Source organism: Octopus sinensis, linkage group LG10 (assembly GCF_006345805.1).
Source record: "Octopus sinensis linkage group LG10, ASM634580v1, whole genome shotgun sequence".
Classification (NCBI taxonomy): Eukaryota; Metazoa; Mollusca; class Cephalopoda; order Octopoda; family Octopodidae; genus Octopus; species Octopus sinensis.
The window spans coordinates 38,222,464-38,242,463 of NC_043006.1; the positions used below are offsets into that span (position 1 = coordinate 38,222,464).

Genomic DNA, 20,000 nt, shown 5'->3' on the forward strand with positions numbered 1-20,000 from the left:
GGGGACGCAAACACACCACCATCGGTTGTCAAGCGATGTTGAGGGGACAGACACAAACACACACACACACACACACACACACACACACACACACACACACACACACACACACACACACATATATATATTTATATATACGACGGGCTTCTTTCAGTTTCCGTCTACTAAATCCACCCACAAGGCTTTTGTCGGCTCGGGACTATAGTAGAAGACACTTGGCCAAGGTGCCACGCAGTGGGACTGAACCCGGAACCATGTTTACAGTAAAATTCAATTTTTGCAATACTTTAACTTCTATTACTGAAAGATGCAGGCGTAGCTGTATGGTTAAGAAACTGATATTGGTTTGTTTACATCCCCGTAACTTAGCGGTTCAGTAAATGAAACCGATAGGATTATGTACAAGACTAAATAAAAACGTAAGTGCTGAAGTCAATTTATTCGACTAAACTCGTCGAGGTGGTGCCCCAGCATGGCCGCAGTCCAATGGCTGAAACTATTAAAAGACAGAAAATTGATAATTTGGCTCGATCTGTTCAATTACCCCAAATTATACCTTACTGTAACGATGAACACTGGATAATGAAGTCCTAGACATACAAGAACAAAGAATGGCCATGGCTAGAACGCGTATGATCATAATTCTGTTTTATCATAGTGACTTGGAAGCTTCACAAGAATTTCGGCTGCCACTGAAATTTGTATTAATTCTAGTAGCGATCTGAAATGTCCTCGACAGCTATTCGAAAACAAGTAGCAAATCTTAAACTATTCTGTTTTCTTTTGCCATAAAATGTAGTCTTAGGCGTTGCCGTAAGAACTAATTTGGATAATATTAAGTTTATGTTCCTCTAAGGTGATACAAACACTGAAACATGCTTGTTTGAGAATGATATTAATAATTGGCCAATATGGTTTTCTCTCTTTACCGCTTGTATATACTTCTACTAAGCTTGTTGCATTGCTCTATGTATTAAATAGGTTGGCACAAAATTATGAATAGCTATTTGCGCAGACGACGCTTTTGAATTACTGGCATATAATGTATTTACTGGCATATAATGTAGACTTTCGTATAAGATTCACCTCGATTTTACAAATTTACTATTTCATTATATTGAAAGATATTTTAAGTGATTTAGTATTTGTATGTGGGAGAGATGTATGATTCCGCGCATATAAATATAATGCTATGACAGTATACTGGAATAACGTATTAAACCATATATTTATCATATTAACTGCGTTATACGAGCTCCAATATTCAGTTTTATCTTCTTGCAGATCAACTATATAGTTGTTTATATTTTGGTCGAAAGAATTGTCACAAAGGATATATAAAACACATATTTCTATGGCGTATAACGTAACCGTGATTGGCCACCAGGTTGGTACACCAACATTGTGGAGGCGCAATGGCCCAGTGGTTAGGGCAGCGGACTCGCGGTCGTAGGATCGCGGTTTCGATTCCCAGACCGGGCGTGGTGAGTGTTTATTGAGCGAAAACACCTAAAGCTCCACGAGGCTCCGGCAGGGGATGGTGGTGATCCCTGCTGTACTCTTTCACCACAACTTTCTCTCACTCTTACTTCCTGTTTCTGTTGTACCTGTATTTCAAAGGGCCGGCCTTGTCATTCTCTGTGTCACGCTGAATATCCCCGAGAACTACGTTAAGGGTACACGTGTCTATGGAGTGCTCAGCCACTTACACGTTAATTTCACGAGCAGGCTGTTCCGTTGATCGGATCAACCGGAACCCTCGTCGTCGTAACCGACGGAGTGCTTCCATCCACACCAACATTATGGTTTTGTTGTCATTTCAAAATAACTGATAGGCTTAACATTCCGTTAATTTTTCAAAGAGAACTTCCATTTATATAATTTTTAAAATGTCTCTCAAAGGTAACGCAACCATTAAATAATGTAAGACACATCAGGTGTGGGTTATGGATGCTGGGGAAGGATGTATAATGAGATGATGACACTAGACCACATAACTGCCAACGTCTGTAACAATTTGGCTCGCTTTCCATATCTTATTTGGAACAATCTTGCAGATTCATTTGGCTCTCAAGCCCGTAACACGACCGCATGAGACACAGGATAATCTTTTTTAAGCATTAGGAAAAAAAAAAAGAACAAACCGCATCATATACATAAGAAAATACAGTATTTTTGTAATTCGTTCGATTTCTTTACGTTAATAATTGTACGTCATAAAGCGGCGAGCTGGCAGAATGCCTAGCAGCATGTCGTCTGTCTTTACCCTCTGAATTCAGATTTCATTGAGGTTGACTTTGCCTTTCATCCTTTCGAAGTCGATAAAATAAGTACCAGTCATCAACTTATCCTCTCTCACGAAATTGCTGGCCTTGTACCAAAATTTGAAACCAATAATAACACGCAATGAATCTCTCATTAATTCCGGCAAGTACGATGAAGGATATTTGTCGCTAAGAAAGTGAAACTAAGATTGTTTTATGTAATTTAATGTTAAGCTGGAATATATATGAGCAATATTTAGAACTTAGAGTATAAAAAGGCGCAGGGCAGGGCAATGTGGTTCGGGAGCTTGCTTGACAACCACGTGGATTCGGGTTCCGTCCAACTAAGAGAAGAAAAGGAAAATGGAGATTAGGAAGTTAATAATTGTTTATTATTAACAGCAATTTAATCCTCATCCCTTATAACCGTTTCAATTAATACCCAGTAAATATTAAATTTATATGTCCTGAGCATGATATCTTCAGAGGGGGAAAACTATACCATTGGATGTTTTATATGTATTTAGGGATTCATTATAGTAGACTATAATAGTAGACGGTTTATGACTTGTATTGTTATATATGCATATGTGTGAGTATCTATCTATCTATCTATCTATCTATCTATCTATCTATCTATCTATCTATCTATCTATCTATCTATCTATCTATCTATATCTATTATCTACCTAATCTAATCTATATGGCTATATAATTATATATAATATATATATAATATATATATTATATATATATATATATATATATATATAATATATATATATATCATCATCATCATCATCATCATCATCGTTTAACGTCCGCTTTCCATGCTAGCATGGGTTGGACGGTTCAACTGGGGTCTGGAAAGCCAGAAGGCTGCACCAGGCCCAGTCTGATCTGGCAGTGTTTCTACAGCTGGATGCCCTTCCTAACGCCAACCACTCCGTGAGTGTAATGGGTGCTTTTTACGTGCCACCGGCACAGGTGCCAGACGAGGCTGGCAAACGGCCACGATCGGATGGTGCGTTTTACGTGCCACCGGCACGGAGACCAGACGAGGCTGGCAACGGCCACGATCGGATGGTGCTTTTTACGTGTGTGTGTGTGTGTGTGTGTGCGTGTATGTACTGTATATGTATCACCACTGATGATAAGTCAATAAGGTTGGAAATCCATTGATGCAGTTCATCATTGTTTTCCAGTCTACAGGAAAATAGTTAAATTTGCTATGTTTGTGTTTCTACTACGTAGGTTTACATTTATCATACCGTGTGGACTGAGATTCCCATTGACAAGCCGCTCATATCAAATAAAACGTATAAACATTTATGGTATGAAAATTAGTTGCCCTAGGTCTCTGTAGCTACAGGGCTGAGATTGGTTGCTTATTTCTTTGTGATTTGTCAAATGGAGTAGACAAGTCTCAAAAGAACTCGGTAAAGTTCGAAAATCGATGAAGGCTGTTCATTATCTATTTTTCAATAGATGGAGAAATAATTGAATTTGCTATGTTTGTATCTCTACTTCGTAGTTTACACTCCACCCCAACCCATCCACCCTCACATGCGTGTCTGATGTTGTGATTGTCTTCTCACACCGCTTGACAACCGGTGTTGGATTGTTTATGTTCCTGCAATTTAGTGGTTCGGTAAAAGAAACCAAAAGAATTAGTACCAAACTTTGAAAAAAACAAAACAAAACAAAAAGGTCTGGGGTAGATTTGTACGATAAAAAAGACCTTCAACACAGTGTCCTCTTGCATGGTTGCAGTCCAATGATCGAAACAAGTAAAAGATAGCAGATAAGAAATAAAAAAAGAAAAAGGAAAATAATTTCATAATCACAGAAAAAAAAAATATATATATAATTTCCTCTAGTGTCTAACCTCAATTATGTTTTCCATGTATCAATAGTGAAGTAATGCAATTCAATTGTCTGACATAGTCAATTACTTGGGTGCTGATAAAGCTAACAAAAAGACTAAATGCCTGACAGCGAAGTTTCTTCTTAACGATGTTAATGCGTTTTCGAATGGCCGTTTATATTAATATAATTAAACAGCCACACTGGTTATTATGATTCACACTCCTGTGCACTTAATCATTGCACTGGCAAAGACGTCTTCTACGAAAACAAAACAGTCTTTTTCATTAATACACCTTTCCAGATAAAACTCTTGCTTCCTCATATATGCAACATCAACGATTTCCGCGTTCAAATCAAGGTTACACTGTGTTATATATATATATATATATATATATACTATATATATATATATATATATATATATATACATAGATATATATACATATATATATCTATATAAATATATATATATATATATACTATATATATTACATATATATATATACATATATATATTATATATATATATATATATATATATAATATATATATATACATATATATATATGATATATATATATATACTATATATATATATAACTATATATATATATATATATATATATATATATATATATATATATATATATATAACATATATATATATATATATAATATATATATATATATATATATATATATATATATATATATGTATGTATGTATGTATGTATATATATATAGTTAATCGAAACAAGAAAGCACAAAAAAACACAACAACGCGAGGACGTGGAACAAATATAGTATTATTGGACGCTCAGGAAAGAAGGAGGGTTTAACGTTTCGAGCGGAGCTCTTCGTCGGAAACATAGGAGAAGGAAAGATCTAGAGAAGGGAAGAAAGAGGAAAAAAAATCGCCAACGGTACACACGCGGTCACATTTTGAATATATATATATAAAATATTGTTTATGTAGTATCAAGCCAGTTGAAGTATATATTAACTAAATTTGACTGAAATTGATGGGTGGAGCGTTTGGCCAATCAGATTCGCAAGGAGCCATGAAAGCGTTGATTTGTGAGTTTGATTCAGTCTGAGGTTAGCTCATTTTCAGTCATTTGTTTATATTTAAAAATTGTCGCTTCAAATTGGAGAATAAATATCATTATGATATATATTATATACTGTTATATCTATCTATCTATCTATCTATCTATCTATCTATCTATCTATCTATCTATCTATCTATCTATCTATCTATCTATCTATCAATCTATCTATCTATCTATCTATCTATCTATCTATCTATCTATCTATCTGACGAGCTCGAGGCGAACCTGGACGTCGACGAGGAGTACCTGACCCGCCTGTTCAGGATGACTTTCGGGCCAGGGCCCATGGACAACTTCCAGAGATCCCTGGCCTGGCAGTGTTACCGAGAAGCGCTACCCGTTCGGGATAAGCTCTACAGACACGGCTCGAGAAACACGGGGCCGACCTGCCCGAGATGCGGTCAGAGCGACGAAACCGTTCTGCACGCACTCGTGCAGTGTCCAACAACTTCCGACCTGTGGGTTTGTGTCGAACAACTGCTGTCACGTGTGGGACGAGTCGGTTTATCAGCTGAGTCTATCGTCAATATTGTCACGCCTCCTTCCTTCAAACGGGAAGGAAGAGCTATTTTCATCATCCTTGTGGCTATGGCGAAAGAATGTATCTGGTGGACGCGTCTGAAAGGATTGGAGACAAACACTTTCCTCTCTGGTCAATCTCTCATCAACTTCTTCAAGTACCACTTGAAAAGGAAAGTGAGAGTAGAGAGGCAAGTTTTGTCTAGCGAATGTTTTAAAAAAAGATGGGTGAATGTAGCAAGGATGGCACGTATGAATGACGAAGCCACCTTGAGCATAATCCTATGAACCCAGAAATTGAAAACAGAGGGTTACCCACTTGCAAACAAATGTGGTAACATATAACAATATTGACCAAGGTTACCGTGGTCTTTTTCGTAGGCTTTTCTTCCCACGGTTAAACCTTACTTGGTTTCCCCTTTACACCATATATCATAACACTGTGATACACGATCCCTATTGATCGTTCTTTTTTCCTCTTCCCCTTTTTTCCCCTTTTTTCTTCTTTTTTCATTTCTCTTTTCTTTTGTTCCTTTTCCTTTTCTTTATCTTTTTTTATTCTTTTTTTTTTTTTTTGTTCTTTTCTTCCCTTTTACGATCCCCCTTGATCGAAAACCTACGCCACCCCTTTTTTTCTTTTGTTTTTTGTTTTTTCATCCCCCAAAAGAAAAGCTCTACCTTGTAACTTGTCCCATCTGTGTGCAGCCCTGTGGCCAATAAAGAACAAAGAATCTATCTATCTATCTATCTATCTATCTATCTATCTATATCTATCTATCTATCTTCTATCTATCTATCTATCGATTATCTATCTATCTATCTATCTATTATCTATCTATCTATCTAATATATATATTATCTATCTATTGTCTGTCTGTCTGTCTATCTGTCTATCTATCTATCTATCTATCTATCTATCTATCTATCTATCTATCTATCTATCTATCTATCTATACAGACACGTACATATATATACCGGTACTCCTTCGGTTACGACGACGTGGGTTTCAGTTGATCCAATCAACGGAACAGCTTGCTCGTGAAATTGACGTGCAAGTGGCTGAGTGCTCCACAGACACGTGTGACCTTAATGTAGTTATCAGAAAGATTCAACGTCACATAGAGTGTGACAAGTCTGGCCCTTTTGAAATACAGGTACTGCTCATTTTTGCAGTAACGTGAAATAAAGTGACTTGCTCAAGGACACAACGCGTCGTCGGGAATTGAACTCACGACTTTGCGATCGGGAGCCAAATGCCTTAACCACCATGCGTGTGTATGTATGTGCGTATGTACATATCGATGTTGTACGGAATTGAAGAAGCAGATAGTTAAGTAAGCGTCAGTTATGCGCAGTCGTCGTCGTGTTTCATTATATATGTGGATATTTCGGGCGAACATTTACGTAAGCCGCTCGCCACAGGCGCTCATATATTCATTTGTTTTCACGTACACGGCTTCTGTCTGTCTGTCTATCTATCTATCTATCTATCTATCTATCTATCAATATCTATCTATCTATCAATTTAGCTAGCTACATAGATACACGCACGCACCCTCCCAGCACATACATGTATACATACACACACATATATAGATATATAAATACTTATATATATATATATATATATATATATATATATATATAAATACTTATATATATATATATTATATATAAATACTTATATATATATATATATATATAATTATATATATATATATATATATATTATATATATATACATATATACATATATATGCATATATATATACATACACTTCTTTCATGTACATGTTATATATATATATGTATATGTACATACGTTCACTCAAACACACATCTATGTATGTATAGTGTATATATTCATATACAACATACACATACATACATACATGCAAACATACGTATATATATATATATATATATATATATATGCATGCTTGTATGTATGTACGTATGTATGTATGTATGTATGTATGTACGTATGTATGTATGTATGTATGTATGTATGTATGTATGTATGTATGTATGTATGTATGTATGTATACCAGTTAATACAATCGCCAAAATATTTCCAGAATAAAAACTGCAATGGTGCCTTGCTAATTAGACAAGTTCGGAATTTTTCCCAGTTTTCTCGTAATGAAGCATTTATTTTGTTAACTCTACTCTGTGGTTTCTAGTTTAGTTTAGAAGGAATCATCTAGAAATTCCTAGATAATATCGCAAGCTTTGATTCCTCGACAATTGAGTAGTTTTGTATTGGTATGCCTTGAAGACTTAAAAATTTGGTTAGATTAAATTCTTCTGACACGAGCATTTTGCTTAAGATCAAACTGTAGATATTTCAAATATTTCTTCAATAGAGTTTAAGAAGAAAAACATGATTAAATAGTCATATACTGAACTAGAACACATTGTGTATGATCTGTCTGTCTCTTTATGTATGTATGTATGTATGTATGTATGTATGTATGTATGTATGTATGTATGTATGTCATTATTCAGTTTATTTTAAGATCTCTTGCCAATAAAGATCCGGTTTCTAACCTAGATCCAAGGCTCCTTCATTGGAATTTCAACATCAACAACAGGTTTGCATATCTAGACATGCTCATATATACTTAAATGATAAACTTCTGGAAAGTTTTACAGATTTTTACAGTTCCAGGGATGGACTGGATATGTAGTCTTCGAATTAGCTTCCTCTTTTCTGGTTTCGAGAAGCCTAATTTCTCAAGATTGATATTTAGGCATGTATTGGTATGTAAGTATGTATGTACGTATGTTATGGGCGAGTATGTATGATATAGGCAAGATTGGTATGTATGTATGTATGTATGTATGTATGTATGTATGTATGTATGTATGTATGTATCTATTTATCTAGCTAGCTTGCTATATATCTGTTTTTCTATCCTATATATATATATATATATATATATATATATATATATATATAGTATCGAACAGTGATAATGAGTGTTCAACACTGCGTGTGTTGGATAAACACTCTTCATTATTTGTCAATCCACAAATAAAGTGTATAATGCTTTCTCTCTCTCTTGTGCACACACACACACACTCGCACACAAATCTTTCACACATACATACACACATAGTGACTCTGTATTAGCATCATACAAACTCATAAATTTGTGGTGCAACCAATGGTAACTCACTACTAGTCGCTAGTATTTGATTTTATTGTTACGACCGATTATTCTACAACTACTACTACTACTACTACTACTACTACTACTACTACTACTACTACTACTACTACTACTGTGGAGTGTAGTAAGTACTTATGGTAGTTGTTCAACTACTTACTTGTCTTAGAATAACTATCAGCGTTTGCACATCTCTTCATCCACTTCCCGCTCCTTCACAAATTTTTGCTAGAAGCTGTATACAAGCGAAGTGAAATTGCACAGTTTAATTAGGTTTTTGACGAGATTATTATTAGAGCTATCTTCTTCTTACTACAGTTAACCGAGTGGAAAATTTTCTCGGAATCACTTTCCACCACGAAATGGCGGAGTCAACTAAGAAAATTTGCCGTGTGCTATGTGACGACTTCATAAAGATTTCATAATTACCGACTTTTAACTGATTGCTTTCATCTCCTCCTGATTCCATATTCCTTTCGTTTTACTGCTTCGCCAAATCACTTTCCAAATTCTTGTTTCTACGCCTTCCCTTTATCCTCCATCCATTCCCCATTACATTTCTTCTATGTCCTTTCATTCAATATCTCGTGCCTTTCACGCTCCTCCTCTCCCTTCTCCTCTTCTTTTCCCCAACTCTTTTCCCCTTCGTCGTTCCTTCTCACCAGTCTCTTTAGTTCTTCAGTTCTTTTTGCTCACCTCACCCCTAACACAATATTTCAGCTGCCATACGTCTCTCCTTCTTACACCGTTAGTTTTCCATTCAATTCACTTTTAATAACAGTCTCTCTTTTTCATTTTGTTCGTTGGACATCGTTTTTCAAAATGGTTGTCAGAAGTGTCTTTCCAGCCGCCCACTCTGACATTGGGGCTAAACAACTAAAAAATGAGAATTAAATCACTCACAAATACATACATACTAATGCATACATACATACATACATACTACATACATACATACATACATACATACATACATACATACATCACATATATATATATAATATATATATATATAGATATATATATATATATATTGAATAAAATGGTACGAAATATATATATTATTTACAAAATTAGTACGACAAACGCCTGACACTTTACAATTCTGATTCAGTCACACTTCGCCTCTCGAACTGTTTAGCCATCTTTCTGTGTCTCATTTTCTCTGTCACCGAAACCCCTTTCTCTTTTTCTCCCCCCTCTTTGTCTCCTCTCCATTCCCTCCACTCTTTCCTTCGGTACTCTGTCTGTCTGTCTCTGCCTCTCTATGCACACACTCTCTCTCGCTTCCCTTCGCTCTCTCTCGCTTCCCTTCGCTCTCTCTCGCTTCCCTTCGCTCTCTCTCGCTTCCCTTCGCTCTCTCTCGCTTCCCTTCGCTCTCTCTCGCTTCCCTTCGCTCTCTCTCCTTAATTACGCTTTCTCTTTCTCCTCACACACTCCCTCTCGATGCCGTTTGTCTACCACTTTGGTTGCATATATCTCTCGACTCTATCATCACAGTCTCTCTCACGTACTCTGTCTCTTACCTTATTGTCTGTTTCTCAACCGCTTTTATTGTCTGCCTGACTTCTTCCTAATTCTTTATTGCGCTATGTCTCTCACCATCTCTACAATCCTACAATTTTATCGCTCCCACCCCGCATCTCCCTCTCTCTCACCGTCTGTGTCCTTCCGTCTTTATATATTAGTCTGCCATATTATCTGCTTTTCTCTCTCTCGCTCTCTCCGTCTCTTCTTCCCTATCTCTCTCTCTCTCTCTCTCTCTCTCTCTCTCTCTCTCCTTCTCTCGCCCACTGGCTGTGTCTTTCAGCTAATCTGTTGTCTTCGTTCTCTTCTTAACCTCTTTTCTCTCTTGTTAAGCGAAAATGGCAAAATTTAGATGCATCTGTGTGAAGTCCAAAAGCAATCTAGGGTTCAGGCAGGTCATAAGTAAGAGCCAGTTCAGTTCTGAATGAGATTGGAAGTTTAATTTTGTCGTGTCGTCTGCCACTAATGAAATGGCGCCGGAAATCAATTGTAGTATTAAAGAGTCCTCTCTATTCTACAATTTTCTGCTATGATTGCACAAACCAAATCATACACAGGTTCATTTAGTTAACACTCTTTGTTCAATGATATTTTCCAGTCTTATATAAACACGTATACGCAAAGATACACGAACACACATTCTTTCTGCCATACACATATACATGCATGTGTGAGTGTGAGTATAGGCATGTACATATATTTATACGCATAAATATACATCAACTGTATATTGGTTCATATAGGCAAGTATATCTATCTATCTATCTATCTATCTATCTATCTATCTATCTATCTATCTATCTATCTATCTATCTATCTATCTATATGCATATATATATATATATATATATATATATATATATAAAATATTAGAAAAAACCCACCTTTTATCAATTCAAAATGAATAATTAAATTGTTTTTCTACCTAATTTATACATTACATTATTCTTGAAATTTACTTAATCTTTACTTTTTAATTGTTATTTTAATTTTAACTTTTCTATTATATGTCATTTTCTAGATGGTGTAATTAAATTATTCATTTTGAATTGATAAAAGGTAGTTTTTTTCTAATATTTTATATATATTATATTGTGTGGAATTTAATTTAGTATTTCTAAATTGAATTCTTTTTCCTTGTAAGTTTGGATTTTATTCCCTCAAATAATAATTATATATATATATATATAAATGTAAGAACTTGCTGTGGACAAGGCTGCGTGGCGTTCGATTATAAATAAATAAAAAATACACATTACGTACAGGAAATTACCAACGAGCGAGAAACACGTAAACACACACGAGAGATAAGTACAGGTCAAAATAACAAACGATACACAATAAGTACAGGACGTCACCAACGAGTAAAAAATACGTAAACACATAACGAGAGACAAGTATGGGACAAAAAAAAAAACAAAACCAAAAGAAGTCTAACTCCTCCTCAGTTGTCGACTGCTTATTACTCCCTATTTCGCCAAAAATCACCCGACAGTAAATCAAAATTCCATAAATACTTAATATTTATTTTTTATTCGTTCCAATTATGAATGTTTAATAATTGAATACTGTGAGTTAAAATTACCGTTCTTTTTTTTCAATATTTGCCTATTTATTACCGAAGTCTCATATGAAATAATTTTTTTGTTTTAATATTGGAATTAAATGGGCGTTGATTTACTGTCGAGTGACGTTTGTCTAACCCTATATATGTTTCTATATATGTGTATATATCTATATAAATTTGAAATATACAGCAGTTTGCAAGGTTTTACCAAATGTGACTAGGGCGTTAGAAACACCTACATTGCTAGAAATAGGAGCTAAAATACTCTAATGCTGTAGTCAACAAGTACAATTGTACACACACGCACATATATATATGCATGCGCGTTGTTTATTTTTAATTTTGTCGAGTACACAGTTTAGTAAGATCAGTTTAGTAGGATAACAGTTATTATTATTGTTGTGTTGACTTTTGTTTCTTGCTTCAGTAAAACGTGTATCGTATTACTCGTGTGATTAAAAAAAGAAAAATGGAAGCAGATTTCTTTTTTTTTTTTTTGCGTGAACTACGTTCATGAAGATGTTGGTTTTATTACCGTTATATTTTGTTTCCCGGTTTAGGAAAAACATGATTCACTTCGCCAAACAGCTTTCTCTTCTGGCAGTCAAGCAAAGAACAAAAGAAGTGCAAGTTTTGTAAACAAGGAAATTGATATTTGTACTTCAAATAACAGACGAGAAAAAAATGTAATTTTTCACTAGTGAATACATGTCACACCTTGACATACAAAAATAATATAAGACAAATTCTAACAGAAAAAAAAAAAATAGCAACAACTTCAGAAATTCTACTTAAGCTTCAGTTACCAGCAGCGAAGAAATTCAGTATATGAGTCTACTTGTAGAGAATAAGATGACGCAGTACAAATATGTGACAGAATCAAATGCTTCCTTACCTGAATCTCTTAGGCAGGAACGGAAGAGGAAGTAAGTAACCCACTTCTACTTCACAAACGAAGGAAGACAGTTCACAGTTTACTCCCCACTCCCCAGTGAATGTTTGAAGGAGGTCTTCGTCGATGTTTGAATAAATGCAGTTTTTTTCGATCGTAGCAGGAAGTACGGGAGTATTTGTTTGGTCTTGAAGGCCGAAGCGAGGCGAAACCACAAGTTGATATATTATGAAACACACCTGTCTATAGGCTTAACAGAATGGGGATAATAAAGGAATAGAGGATAGAGATCAGTGTGGATGTATAAGTCCTAATGACCCATGAAGACCATAAAGCTATTCCTGGAACTTTGTGGGTGAAAAAATAAAAGCAATAAGACTGATGCTGTTGCGAAGAAGGCCTTGCAGCTACACACGTGTAGTCATAAGAAAAACTTTGGGGCTTTCTGCCCTGAGGTACTAGAAAATCACAGCAAGAAACAGCAGTAGAAAAAATAAAAATAGCAGTAATTCAAAGAGACTGTCCCAACATCACTGTCAATCAAAGCTCCCAAAATGGCCGTGCAGTCGTCTTATCCTCGTTGCTAAAAGCTCAAGATATGGAAGCTCTTATCCCGTTTGTACCATCGCAACCACTTGTGACAATAGGAAGTTGATGCAAATTTAAGAAAAATAGCTGGCCGTTGCAGAGATATTGTGAAAAGAGAAGAAAATCAGGCTGACAATTAAAAGCTAAATGTTTGTAAACAACACGAAGATCCACTTTACGGAATAACACGAAGTTTATTATCTTGCGAATTAGAAACATATTCTTTAGGTCAAGGCCTTGCTTTTACGAACTTGATAGCGAAAATGATGTGCTGGTATGACAAGGAATATTTAGAGCCGATTTGCAAGAGACAGGTGAACGATAGGACTAGGTGAGATCCACACGAATCACTTATCAGAACGAGAATGAGGACAATAAATGCTTTTTATCATGAAAAAAGCAGAAAATGGTTGCAGGAGCCTTTAAGTTAGCCGATTAAAAAACAAAAAAGAGGAACAATAGGCAAGCTGAGTCATGGGTACTCAGACCTAGCTGATAGGTTCTTACTCGTGTTTCTGAGCATGTTATACGTGTAAGTATGGGATGGTAGTTACGCTCATGGTTTTCATATTTTGAGATTATTCGTTTCTTTTCTACTTTAGGCACAAGGCCCGAAATTTTGCGGGAGGGGGACCAGTCGATTAGATCGACCCCAGTACGGAACTGGTACTTAATTTATCGACCCCAAAAGGATGAAAGGCAAAATTGACCTCTGCGGAATTTGAACTCAGAACGTAGCAGTAAACGAAATACCTATTTCTTTACTACCCACAAGGGGCTAAACACAGAGAGGACAAACAAGGACAGACAAACAGATTAAGTCGATTATATCGACCCGAGTGCGTAACTGGTAGTTATTTAATCGACCCCGAAAAGATGAAAGGCGGAATTTGAATTCAGAACGTAACGGCAGACAAAATACCGCTAAGCATTTCGCCCGGCGTACTAGCGTTTCTGCTAGCTCCCACCACCTTTTTAAGGTTATTCTTTTATTCTTTTACTTTTTTCAGTCATTTAACTGTGGCCATGCTGGAGCACCGCCTTTAGTCAAACAAATCGACCCCAGGACTTATTCTTTGTAAGCCTGCCACCAAATCCACTCACAAAGCTTTGGTCGGCTCGAAGCTATAGTAGAAGACACTTGCTCATGGTGTCACGCAGTGGGACTGAACCCGGAACCATGTGGCGGTAAGCAAGCTTCTTACCATACAGCCACTCCTGCGCATATATATATATATATATATGTATGTGTGTGTGTGTGTGTGTGTGTGTCCTCGCCATTACTTGACAACACAGATGTTGATGTATTCCCATCCCCGTAAGTTAGCGGTTCGGCAAAAGAGAACCGATAGAATAAGTACTAGGTTTACAAAGAATAAATCCTGGGGTCGATGTGTTCGACTAAAGGTGGTGCTGCAGCATGGCTGCACTCAAATGACTGAAACGAATAAAAGAATATATTATATACATAACGGACTTTCAGATTCCGTCTACCAAATCCTCTCACAATGTTTTGGACGGCGCTCGAGCTACAGTAGAAGACATTTGCCAAGGTGTCACGTAGAGGGACTGAACCTAGAACCATGTAGTTGGGATGCAAGCTATTATGATTTTTATATAATCCTATATTTATCCCAGATTTTCCTAAAATTTTATGAAATTTTAAAATTTATTCATTGTGTCAGGTTGTTTCGTCCATCCCCACATATTTATAAAATCTGTTTGTTTTGTCTCTTGTGTGCAGGTAAAAGCCCTTTTTGGCAAAAAAATTAAAATAGACATCTGTGTATCATACTTATTGCAGATACATTGAAATAGAAAAAAAACTTACTGGGGTGCCATTCACCCGGAGATAATATCCTATATGGTCGTGCTGTGTTCAAAAATACAGTAGGTATATATCAGAGGGAGTCGGGACTCGTTCCAGCTACGGTGAGTGAGAATGCTAACTATATTTCTACATTAGAAATATTTCGTTGAACATTAACAGTAATGCGTACTCACTGACAGCATGCTAAGACGAAATCCGCCACAATTGATATAGACAAATTAAAAACCCTGTGAATAAATAATCACAGGGTTTGTAAATAGACGCCTGACTGAACAGAAATCTGTTATTATTATTATTATTATTATCTATTTTCATGTGTCATGTGCCAACAGTAATTTTCAAACGGCATCACGATAACAGAATGTGACTAACTGTAACTGTTTATGATAATAAATATTTACTCTAGCAGAGTTTATAGGCTACCTTTGATTTAATTCGGTGCGTAAAATTACTTGCAAACACATTATGTGTGTGCGAGTGAGTGTATGCGCGCGTGCGTGCGTGTCTATAATTTAATAAACATGATATATGTTTTTATGTGCAATTATTAGTTTCATACGATGAAAGCATGCCAGGCAGTATACTTTAACACGTTTGGTGTCTTAACGTAATCCTCAGGTACTGCCCACAAGGCATAACAAACTAAAAATAGGACGATAGGACGATAGGATGAGAGAAGAAGCGAGAAAACGCGAGAAAGAAGTAGATATGAAAAGGTCGAAAAACCTGGAAACGCAAAATAAAACTGAAAGAAGCAAAAGGTTATGGTCCTTTTGACGAATTGGATAGTTCCACTCTCTCCGAATGAGCAGTTGTACCACAGACTCAAGGCCACTCACTTTTCAGTCATATACTTTACGATGAGAGAGAAAATAACTCTAATTCACCCCACCTTTTGCTTCTTTCTATTTTCTTTTTCGTTTTCCAGTTTTTCAACCTTTTTATATTTACTTCTTTCTCGCCTTTTCTCGCTTTTTCTCTGATCCTATCGTCCTATTTTCAGCTTGTTATGCCAAGTGAGCAGTGCCTGAGGATTGCGCTGAGACACCAAACGTGTTAAAGAATACTGTCTAGCATGCTTTTATCGTATGAAACTAATAGTAGCGTATAAAAAACATATATCCTGGTTATTAATAATATATATCTCTCACCAGATGGAGCAATTTTTTTGTTGATCTTACCATCACGGAACAGCATACACACACACACACACACACACACACACACACACACACACACATACACTATATATATATGTATATATATATATATATATATATATAGGGAGAGAGAGAGAGAAAGTGAAAGAAAGGGATAGAGAGAGATGAAGAAGGAAATATATATTTATGTATATATAATATAAATGTGTGTGTGTTTGTGTGTGTGCGTAAGTCGTCGATTTTATTCTTACTTTCAACTGTGTACATGATTTATTTTTTACTGCCAGATATCAGCAGCTAACATTGTAGGAGTGGCTGTGTGGTACGTAGCTTGCTTGCGAACTACATGGTTCCGGGTTCAGTCCCACTGCGTGGCATCTTGGGCAAGTGTTTTCTTCTATAGCCTCTGGCCGACCAAAGCCTTGTGAGTGGAGTTGGTAGACGGAAACTGAAAGAAGCCGTCGTATATATGTATATATATATATATTATATATATATATATATATATATATATATATATATATATATTTATATATGTGTGTGTGTGTGTGTGTGTGTGGTGTGTGTGTGTGTGTGTGTGTGTGTTTGTGTGCTTGTGTTTGTTCCCCCAACATCACTTGACAACCGATGCTGGTGTGTTTACGTCCCCGCAATCTAGCGGTTCGGCAAAAGAGACCGACAGAATAAGTACTAGGCTTACAAAGAATAAGTCCTGGGGTCGATTTGATCGACTAAAGGCGGTGCTCCAACAGGGCCACAGTCAAATGGCTGAAACAAGTAAAAGAGTAAAAGAGTAAGAGCTACAAACTCTTGTTAGGTTGGTTATGAAGACACAACGATCTCGTAACATCAAGTGTCTCAAAGTCTCCTTGCGCTAGTGAATCAAGTCTGTTATGAACACGCATTCTTTTGAAATGAGAAGTTGTTTTCCAACGACGAAATGCAATAGCTATTAGCATATTCACGTTCGAATCTGCCGGAACATATTAGGAATGAACATGTAATATATATGTCATCGCATAGTAGAATTATGTTATTTAAAGTATCCTTCGTTGTTTTTTTATGAGAAACTTTGTTTCCGTGAGATTTTTAGCTGTAATTTCTACTCTGTGAAGACTTGTTTGTCGGCTTCAAAAATATCATGTTTTAAGCAAGTTTAATACGAGACTGGCACAAGGCCACACATTTTTAAGAGACAAATATACTTAACACAATTCATTGCCAGTATAATTACTAGACGTATTCCTGGTATTTATTTTGGCGGACGAGTATAGTCTGTTATAGCAATACTCTGGTGCTTGACTTTCGTACCCACTTTATCAACCACGGAAAAACAGAAGCCAAGAGCAGCAAATCAACGTTGTAAGCGATTGGACGTAAATACGTGCTACATGGCATTGGCTACTGCGATCTACTCATTTCGCCAACCACTGCCAATCTCTGTCCAGTAAACCATTGAGATAAAATTCAATTGACTGGAAAACATTCCCTTTTAAAACTAACTTTATTTCATATCGTGATGTCTCTTGGGAGAATCATTACGCCAATAATAATAACGCTATATCATTACGCCAATAATAACAACACGTTATGAGGCAGAGTTGAATGTAAGCATCCGCATTTAAAATTGGCTTTGTTTCTAAACAATGTGTACTTTATATATGTAAGCTGTACAAAGAAACGAATGCGTTCATACATATGCAAACACATATGTATACTGATATATACAAAAACACATTAACACAAACATACGAGTGTACATGTACACAAAATGCACTTATTTATAGATGTGTGCGAGTGTGCATATGTATGCATGTGTGTATGGATGTATATTTGTATGTGTATGCATAAGAGAAAGAGAAAGAGAGAGAGAGAGGGAGAGGGAGAGAGAGAGAGATAAAGAAAGGGTGAGTGGTACAGCCGGCATCTCTCTGCGAGTTCTGAAAGTCTTTGAGCCTACTTGAACTGTCAATTGAGAACTATTTACCAATAATTCCCGAAAAGCTATAGACGAAACGAAACATACTTTGTCGGACTAACGATTATGGATTAAATGTTTATCTACAATAGGAACTATTTGTTGCGCTGGTACAAAGGCCAAATAAACGTGCGCATGCCCACTCTCACACAAGGCGTTTAATTCTATCCACGCTTATAGTTGTGGGAACCGTTGTCTTTGATAAATGTACCGTCTGCCTTACTTGCTGTCATTGAAATGTCCATAAAGGTTTGGAGTTCATAATCCTCAAATTTGTAGTATAAAGCAGAACTATCCCCTCTGATTTTATAATTTCCATTTATATTAAAACCTGCAAGACTCTGAAATCACCTAGGAGTTTCCACAGAAATGGTGATAATAAATAGTCTATCTCAGAAGAAAAGGTGAGGAAAACCACTTCAGAGAAGCTCTCGGTGTCATGTGATATCATTTATGTTCCCACCACCAGAAATAACAGCAACAAGAAAGATTTAAACCAAGTGCCTAAAAGGAAAGAGAACTAGGTCGGGTCTCTTCATGGAATGCTTAGTTTCTAATGGCGTTCCATACGCCACCGAGTTTTAGGACGCATGAGGTCGGCTTCCATGGCCTACAAGTGACCGCATAACATTTTCCGCCAATCTACTACAGAGTTACTCATTTTGGTTGGACTGTAGCAATGTGAAATGAAATATTTTGCTCAAGAAGATAACGCAGCGCCCGGTCCGGGAATTGAGTCCACTCTCTTGCGATCAGCACTCTAACCGCTAAACTACGCACCTTCACATTGAACTAGCATATTTCAACAAATATCTGAAAAAGAGATATTCGGCACAGCTAAAGAGATGCGTATGTTTTCCCATAAACTCGGGGATGATATTAAAATCGATAAGAAGTGTAGCCACTCATCGACTTGTGACAATAACATCAAAATTATATTTTTGCAGTCTAGTTATTCGTGATAGCTGCAAAATACCTGTTGAACAAAAAATGACGCTGAAGGGATGCGACCCGAATGTCGATTATGCCATATCTGTAGAAGATACTACGAATGTAATCAGCAACTGCCTAGAAATGTCATTAAGATCTGACTTTCCAATGCAGTATGATATTGTTGATAAAGTTGATACAACACCGTGCATAGGAAAGACCACACTGGGTTAAATATCGCAAATACTTTTTATGTACAGTATAATATATACGTTACAACAAAAGAAATACTGGTGGAACGCCACCATAAAAATCTACGGCAAATGCAAACATGACAGGCCTGATATAATTGTTTGGAACATAAGAGAAAAGTGATGTACATAGTTAGTATATGACAATGCAGATCAAAGGGAGAAATGAATAAAGAGAAAAGAAACAACTCGGTACTAGCTGTAAAGCGAAGCATTTGGAGTTAAAATCACAGGATATTTTATTGAGACATATGACAATATGCTATCCCATCAGGAGCTACCAGAAGCCTATAATGAAGCAGAATACAAAAGTTAATCGCGGAATATTTGGAGAAGCA

The 20,000-nt window shown here is 36.3% G+C and overlaps 1 protein-coding gene across 2 annotated transcripts in view; it reads right to left on the reverse strand.

Annotated features, from left to right (window-relative positions):
* The window catches only part of LOC115216740 (chaoptin), a 69,292-nt gene that overhangs the window by 15,989 nt on the left and 33,303 nt on the right, over positions 1–20,000 (reverse strand). Inside the window, exons 1-2 of one of the 2 annotated variants that reach the window (XM_036506581.1) lie at positions 7,930–7,941; positions 7,604–7,605 (exon numbers count right to left, since the gene is read on the reverse strand). The exons of the other annotated variant lie outside the window; for it this stretch is intronic. The gene's annotated coding sequence lies outside the window, so the exon portion shown is untranslated. Of the gene's footprint in view, positions 1–7,603; positions 7,606–7,929; positions 7,942–20,000 lie in introns of those variants that run through there. 2 annotated transcript variants of the gene reach the window in all.